Here is an 8,786-nt window from a genome sequence, read left to right on the forward strand (position 1 = left end):
AGTCCTAAATAGAAACTCTTAAATTGGGTAAAGTGAATATATATAAAAAAAATAATAAATCTGAAGAAGTATAAGGCTTAACCAATTGATGTTTCTACAACCCCTTTACTCTTCAAAATCAGGATACAGGATAAATATCTTTCACAAATGTTCACAGATTCAATTACATTAAGCCTTGATGGCCTTCCATACATTGTTTAATGCTTCATACTACATGCCAAAGTGTTACACACTGTATTTGTAGAGATTAACTGTGATTTGTCTGGGACAGCACCTAGTTATTCAAGACAGATGGGGAAAAGCAGGAAAAATATAACATATACATCTCACACCAGGCTAGCACCCTACAGAAAGAATGGATTAACAGAAAAAAGTAGTGCCTGTTCTTTTGTTATGCATAAAGTCATTGGGAAGAACATAGTACTGGTCTGTACTGCTGCTGGTTCTGTGATCTCCATACAGGTTTAGTAGCAAGTGCCAGATGCATACTGAAAAGTGTATGTATGTTGATTTAAATTACTTTGCAGTCTTTGAGGTAATGAGTGAGCACCCACTAGACTGGAAAGTAAAATTAAGCGGCAGAGGAAAGGCGACCAAATTGTTATCAACTCACTGTACCACCAACTAACCTCACCACAGAAATAGTTCAGGGGAACTGCCTCCAGGACTAACGTCTTGAATTCCCTCGTGCAAGCTAAGGTTTTTAAGAAGCCTTCAGGATCTCATCTTTGTCTTGCACGGTTATCCAGCGCCTACTGGAGAAATCTGTCACCAAAGCTCGTAACCACAGGGATAAGTCAGTTAAGAAGATTCTGGTGTTTCAATCCACCAGAGGAGTTGCATGCTTGCCTTCCAGTCGTACCACTGCTAATACTCAGAAGCAGCTTTGTTTTTCTTCAGGATCTCTCTGTGTCAGAAATAAAACAAATCTCAGGCTGTAATTAGCCCTCCGTCTGCAAGGCCTTTCGCAGCCCTTACAAACCTAGGGAGATGCTGCCTTCGTGTAACAGCCGTAGTCATTCTGGAGAGAGGTCGTGGCTGTCTCCTGAACTGCTTGCAAGCCCCCTGCCAACAGCAGTTGCCACTGGCTTACTGCAAATCCTTAGATGCACACCACCTTTTAAACAGTTTGTCACCAGCATGCTAAAGAGAAAGGTAAAACAAGCACTCAGCTGGGAGGAAGGTGCCAGCCCTGTCTTAGACTGTGCTGCCATCAGACTTAATCTACCAGTGCTGTATCTGACCGATCGTCAGCTGCCGAAATGGAGCTCCACTGCTGAGTGCACAGGGGCTGCAAAAAGAAGTGACCTCCATCCTGACACACAGTCAGTTCCTCACTACAATCCTATTTCCATTTCTCAGAGTTTCCATTCGCTTGTTTCATGACCTCCAAAACATATGAATACATAATTCAATGGCTACAGTTACAGATAAAACAATTAATTGTTTGTGAGGACAATTGGGTGCTTTATGGAGATAATAAGGACTGATATTAGTCAGAGCTGGCACCACACGGGACTGTTTGGCAACCCATCTGCAACCCATCTGCTATTTCTCACTTCTTCCTCACCAAGTAAAACATTGAGGGGGTTTTGCTGAGATAGTTGGAGCAATGTCCTGGAATACATTACTCTTCCCAGCTTAATAGCTTTTTTACTAGATCAGTTTACAAGTGGATATATATTTTTAAAACTGTCAGCCCTAAAATTACAGCACAGGACCTTGACAGTCAGGCTAGGATGTTTCTAGTTTCTTAAAATCACAAAAGGAAATCTCCAACTGGAACCTATCTAACAAAAGTAAAAGTGGGACCACCTGCCTACTACCTCCAGTAAGAAATGACTAAGAGAAACATGTTCGTCAGCAAACCTCTGAGGCCAAGCAGCCAGACTTTTAAAAATGCACAACCTGGAGCACATCAAGTCTTTGTATGTACAATATGGAAGACAGCTGTCATTCACCTAGCTGTGTATGCATGCTACTACTCAGTCAACATACCTGATATTACAGCTTTCTGGTCAGGAAATGCACCTCTGTTTCATACATAAAAACGGGAGCCTGTTGGACCCAACTATCATTTTTTGAATAAAACCGCAGCAGATCTAATGACTAGTTGTAGAGCACTTTGAAGTAGTCTACAATGCACCAAATGCTGTTTCTTAGAGTAAAAAGCTCTACTTGCTCTCTCTGAAACACACCTGTGATTAAAGGGTTGCTCAGTTATTTTTAACTCTGCACACCTTCAGTTCAGTTCTTTTTATACACAGGTGCCTCTAATTGTTACTGACACAAGACACAGCTCAAACACAGAGCCTGTCAAAAGACTTGGGTCTGATCTGGAACTACACCCTTTGTAAAGCACTCTGTAATTCCTGAGGACGTGAATAATGCCTCCCTTTAAAGCAACCAAAGAGAATATCACAATTCCCATAGACAATAATGATTGAGAAGCCAGTTCCATTGAGCTCCCAAGTTAATTAGGGCTCCATTAAGTCCTTTCCACAGTTATTCTGGAGAATGGGTGCAGAATGCTAAGATGTAAACATCACAGACAAAAGTCACTTGAAGAAGTAAATACTAAGATTTCGTATAGGGTGCTTGCAATAGAGGTTATGTAATCCCTCTCCAACAGCCAGACATCAAGTTAACCCAGCTTTCTTCTATTGGACAAGGAAGGAAATGACTGTGCCTTCTGATTTTGGATAAAGCCATGCTGAACTCGTCTCAAAATTCCCCCGGTGTCTGTAGATTCCAGCATTCTTTCTTTTGGCCTAATCAGCATCATTCCTGTACTCAGCCGTATGTTCACCTATCCAATACCCCTGCAAGGAACTGGAACCAAGGGGTTCATTGGCTCCAGTCCATTCCTGGCCAAATGGAGATATTTCAGATGCTTAAGCATCCTCTTGAGGACATTTTGGTTTGCAAACAGCTTTTCCATCCTTACATTTTTGCTAAGAAAGTAAACAGATGGCCTTTGCAAAGGCTTCCAATAACACAACTCTAATATTAAGTTTTTGTTTCACTCAGCCAGAATCAAGATTTTTCAGCACGGGGACTTGAGTAAAATGCCATCACAGTCAACAGGTCTCAACAGCCAGCTTAGAGAACTGGGGCATTACTCTCCTTATTTAGAGAGTATGCAATGCACTCCGTACTAGGGTACAGAACTGTACGCTCAGTCTTCTGTGCAATTCCAGGTCTGGATGTAATCTTTGAACCTTGTCTGTAATGAAATGAGCATACATTTGACTGACGCAGCTCAATAATTTGTACAGATCCTGGCTCTAGCATCCAGGGGGGATGTGTGTGTGTGCATGTTTTAAGTAAATATTTTGTGTGCATTTATTATTGTTTATTTTTATTTTTTTATTTTTTATTTTTTTTAGCAAGTACCTAGGTGCCAGGACTGCAGAGTAGAACAGCAAATCACAATGGAGATGTGGGTTAAATTATGCTACAGCCTGGGCTAACCACTAAGTGACCTAGTGTGGGCAACAAAGGTCATTTAAAAGAAACATGTGCATCACTGCAACAAGTTCATACTACAACTGCTCTATTTAAAAACAGAGTAGAAAATTTTCTAAAAATGGCTCAGAAATAAAGACACAGCACCTGCTAAACACCAAAAAATTCTCCCAAGATAGAAAACAGCTGAAGCCATTCAATGGCTGGCAGAAAAAGCAATTTCTCAAGAATCACACTAAGATGTTGAAATAAGGTGGCAACAGATTCATAGGATGGCTTGGGTTGGAAGGGACCCCAAAAATCATCTAGTTTCAACCATCTGCCATAGGCAGGGATGCCACCCACGAGATGAAGCTGTTCAGAGCCCCACCCAGCCTGGTGTTGAACACCTCCAGGGATGGGGCATCCACAATCTCTCTGGATAACCTGTTCCAGTGCCTCACCACCCTCTGAGTGAAGAATTTCCTCCTAACATCTAATCTAAACCTCCCCTCTTTTAGTTTAACACCATTCCCCCTTGTTCTGTCATTATCTGATTGAGCAAAGAGTCAATCTCTATCTTTTGTTCAATAAGTCCCCTTTAAATACTGAAGAGCCACAATGCAGACATATTATTTTGAGTTAACGTTAGGTTTTAGTTTAGTAAATTCCTACCTGTTATTATGCAAAATGGAAACCTGGTAACCTGAACAGATATGGCCACATCGCTCAATGAATTTGAAACAAAACTGCAGCATTTACACTCATATCTATTTTTCAGGTATTCTACAGAGACTACTCGCTTGTTCTATCTGCATGTCCTCTGTCTAATAAAAAGCTGAAGCAGCACAAACTCTCAAGTGCAAGTACCCAACGTAAGCATTCCAGCTGTTTTATCATTAGTTACAGTTTCTGACTAGTTTCAGTCTCTTTCCCTTTCTGCTTTTTTTTCAGCCTTTTCTCTTTTTTCCTACCTTCACCAACCCAAAGCATTTGGTCCTCTTCCCTGAAACAGCCACCTAACTATACACAGAATTGAGCCTAGCAAAAAGCAGTTTAAAAAACAAACAACCCCCAGAATCATGTATTCACCAGACTAACAGAGTGTATTTACCTGACTTCAGGCTTGAAATAGTTCTAAAAGCAAGCCTGAAGAGAACTACATCACAGTATTACTCATATACATAAGTATTTCTCAAAGGAAATTTCAAATTAATTTCCTATGTGGCTGTTAGGTTGATTAGTAGAAACATTTTTATTGAAACCATGTTGCCGAGCCCACACTCAACAACATTTTTTTTCTGCTGCTAGAGATAAAAGTCTGATAACTGCTAATATAAATGCTGAAACGAATTTGCTTTTGAGTGTGTCAGCTGGCTTTCTGCACCAAGTTCCAGGCAGGCGATGCTTTTGTAAGAATTGCTTTTTCTGTCAATAGTTATTTCCATATGATTCACTTTAATAAGCAAGAAAACAAACAAACAAACAAAAAATCCCTCTGAGTTAGGCTGACCTAGTTAATACGTTTTGAATGGTTTGGTCTTAGTTCTGTTTAGGCAGAAACATTGTTTTCATTCACGGTCAGCCCTGCATAGTTCATCTAACAACTTGCAACATTCTTGTGCCAAAATCCTACAATTTTTCTGGGAAGACATTGATCCTGGAAGCAGACTTTTCACAAACTTTCTGAGCTTATGTACTATCATAAACTGCCATAAAGTCATTAAGCAGACTTTATGAAGAGACAAAATAATTAACATCAATTTATGTGCATGTACTCTCAAATCCAAACTAGAAATTCTGCTTCAAATAGTTGTCCCAGTCACCAATCAAGGAAAGCAGACAGCCTCTGATCATCTCAATAAAAATACATGCATATTTTCAGCCTGACTGGAGCCATAAAAGATTAAAGACAGCCTGATTATCACAGTTATAGTGAGGCGCTGAAGGAATTACTGTTATTTGAAATGCTGAACCAAACAGCTTCCTCACAGTGTTAACAATGACATCTGAGTTTTCAAACCTCACCACCAATCCTCACAATCCTAGGCCCAAAGTCTGGGTTTGGCAACCTGTTTGAGCTCTTATTTAACAAAATCTTGATCTTAATTAGCCCTACCAGTTGCTTTTCTGGTACAGACATGGTATTAAGACAACATATTAGCTGTCCTTCAGTGAGAATCATACTGTTAGAGTTACCCAGTGCTAAGCTAAGAGTAAAGTATTAGCAAACTCCCCCGTAGGTAGACTAGTAACCGCTGATATCTAAAATAAAAGGTTACATCCTTACCCACAACTGCAGATCTGAATGTTGCATCCTTGGGTTTTTATATTTACTCTTTAAATTCCTGGCCATGCATATCAAAGAAACAACAGAATCAAATCTCAGAAGATAAAACAGATTTAAGGAAGACATAGGTAGATGATTTTGCCTTACATCTACAAAACAAATACACTGCTGAGAGAGAAATTTGAAGTATATAAGGAAGAGAGGTCACGAAGACAACTATTCAACACGATGCTATGCATTTCTTGGTAAGGATTTAATTGCCCTTTGACAGTTCTACAAGGTACATCTGCAATAGGTTTTGCATCTTTCACTGTATTTGAAAGATACAATTGGATGTTAGTCTTGTATCAAGAACTGCTCCCAGCTTCACCCACGGCACACGTATTACGTACCTACAGTTTGAAAATCACTTACCAATCATCACCAACCTAGTGAGCAAAGCAAGACAGGTTTATGCAGAGTTGCCCACAGTCACTTTTGCAACATACGTGTGGCACAGTGGTGGGGATTAGTCCCCGGATAGCCCAAGTCCTGTTACTTGGAAGGAGCACTTAGTTGGCATAATGGTTGACCGAACCAACCTTTACTCCTAGCTATTAGCGTAAAATAAAATACATATACCAAATTACAAGGAGTTGGAATAATATTTGACCAAAAACCAGAAGGCAAAGCTAACCCTTCTACCTCTCAAATACGTTGCACGCACATCTTTCTGTTGGCTTAGATGCAGTGAGAGTTACGGTCCCCAGCTCCTCGTTACCAGACTCCCACTGTTTCCCCATCCTCTCAAATCTGCTGAATGAATGACTTGTCAGATGTCTCCAACTCATTACGGACAAATCAAACTCTCCAGCCAACATAGAAGCAAATGGATTAGCGTATCTGTCCACAGCCTGAAATCCCAAATAGACTCACAGCAGCAGAACAAAATAAAATGTCTGAGGCTGCATTACCCTTGGGCTTCAGGCTCACATGCTAATGGAAGGTCACAAATCCGCTCCTTAACAGCCACAGCTTTCAGCCTAATGCATGAAATCAACTATTCGCATCTGGCAGTGACTGTTAGAACAAACAAAAAAAAAAGAATAATTAAAACATCTTTTAGCTATCTGACTTCAACATGCCTAACGACCTATCAGATCCCTAACCATGTTTATGATGATAGTGCCATTGTTAAAGTCAGCCTTCTTCCACGAGGTAGCTAAAACACAAGTAGAACAGGCTCTCAGAGGAAGTGGCTACTGGTCTTTGAAATTACACTTAAACTTGATAATATGTTCACTCTGGGTCCATAAGTTTCACTGCCTTAAAACAATGATTTACATGCCCAAATTATGATGGCCTCCCAGGCAGTGGGAAAAGCTTAAAGCACTATTAAGACAAATACTTAGTCTTGCAAACATACGATCATCATCATAATGACTTCTAATGCAAGTACTTCCTACCAGCTCTGCTCATTTGGTCACACACAGCCATCTTTCTGTGAGCAACTTGTCATGGTAAATGAACACAAAAGGCTGTGGTAGAGGATAATGAAGGTGAAAGGACAGCACAAGCACAGCAAACAAATTCCCAGTGGGTTCAATAAATCCTGCAGATGTTGGAATCTCCATTACTTCTTCCAAAATTCCTGCCAGCACTGCATTTGTTTGCTTCCTTTCCTTTTGTGCCTGCCATTGAGCACAAAAGTACAGCTGCTCAGAAAAGACAGGGCTTACTTTTCTTTATAGCAGATGGGATGCTCATTTACTTTGTCCAAAACAGTAAGGTTTAGCACAAGACAGTTTTCCAGATACATACATGGCTAAGTTTTCTCTTCCTTCCTCCATTCTTCTGTTGTAACTAAGCTCAATTTTACGTAAACTGTAGGTTGTTAAACCATTTTGGAATAGAGTTCTGCTAGGTCAACTAATTCAAGTTCTGCTTTTAGTTTCTTTATAAACTAGCAAAGTATCGCTACAGAGAAATCCATAGTATTTATATATTTTTTAATACCAATGTTTAGCCCTTAGAGCTATGCTAAATACTTATTTAAAGAGTGTCTAATAGGGTCAGAAAACATAAATACATTGCTCAAAATGTTTCCCCTCAAAAATCTGCAATATCTTTGGCTTGTATATCCAACAAGACCTCCAATTTATTCATTTGAGGTTTGAGTAGAGAGAATCAGATACATCTTCTCTAAATGATCTTCCCATAAACAAACATCAATCCTGTCAGTTGCATTTTGCAACTCACTGTGGAAAGAAGAACCAAAGTGCTTCCGCAAGCAGCCTAGAAATATTTATTAGTTATTAGGCCCAGGATTTACAGCCTCCTATGGGACAGCTAACCATAAACATGTGAGTACTCTTGACTGACTCTTGGAGAGGGCAGTGCTGCATATAAGCACACTGATACAGGACAGGGGTGAGTTAGAGAGACATTGTTAGAAAACAAGTAAGTTACTGCAACGAACGCGTACAATGGGACATTTCAATTATGGTGAATTAGATAGTTAAGTAGATCCTCTCTTGAACAAAATGACTGAATTAATTCATCATTCCTCTACTGGCTTCCAGTTACATAGACTGCAAAGTAACTAAGATATAGGTTACAGACTTATATTGGACAACCACTCCTTACTAATATCTACAAAAAAAAAAAAAATTAATGAAAATCCTAGATAAAGCCACTTTTAAATCCCAGAACCAGTCATGAAATGGAAATACACAGAATAACATTTCTCAGCTGTTTGACAGCTCACTATTACCTGTTGGACCATAAGAAGATAAACAGCACCGTGCCCATCAAGAGTGCTTGCCAAGCTCCCATCATGAATTTACCTCATGCTACTGTTAAGACCGATGAAAGCTTTCATGCACCTGGACCAGAACAGAGAAGCCATCTGAAACCTCCCTCATGGGCTGAGGCAGGCAGAAGTTGGACAGACGCAGGACAGATTGTGCTACAAAAAGCACAAGAGTCAATAGATTCAAAAGATTTAAAAGCTGAGTGTCATTCCTCATTGTGCCTCTTCCTTGCTCGCTGTAAATCAATACAAACTGAA

The sequence above is a fragment of the Anas acuta genome, chromosome 1 (genome assembly GCF_963932015.1).
Source record: "Anas acuta chromosome 1, bAnaAcu1.1, whole genome shotgun sequence".
NCBI lineage: Eukaryota > Metazoa > Chordata > Aves > Anseriformes > Anatidae > Anas > Anas acuta.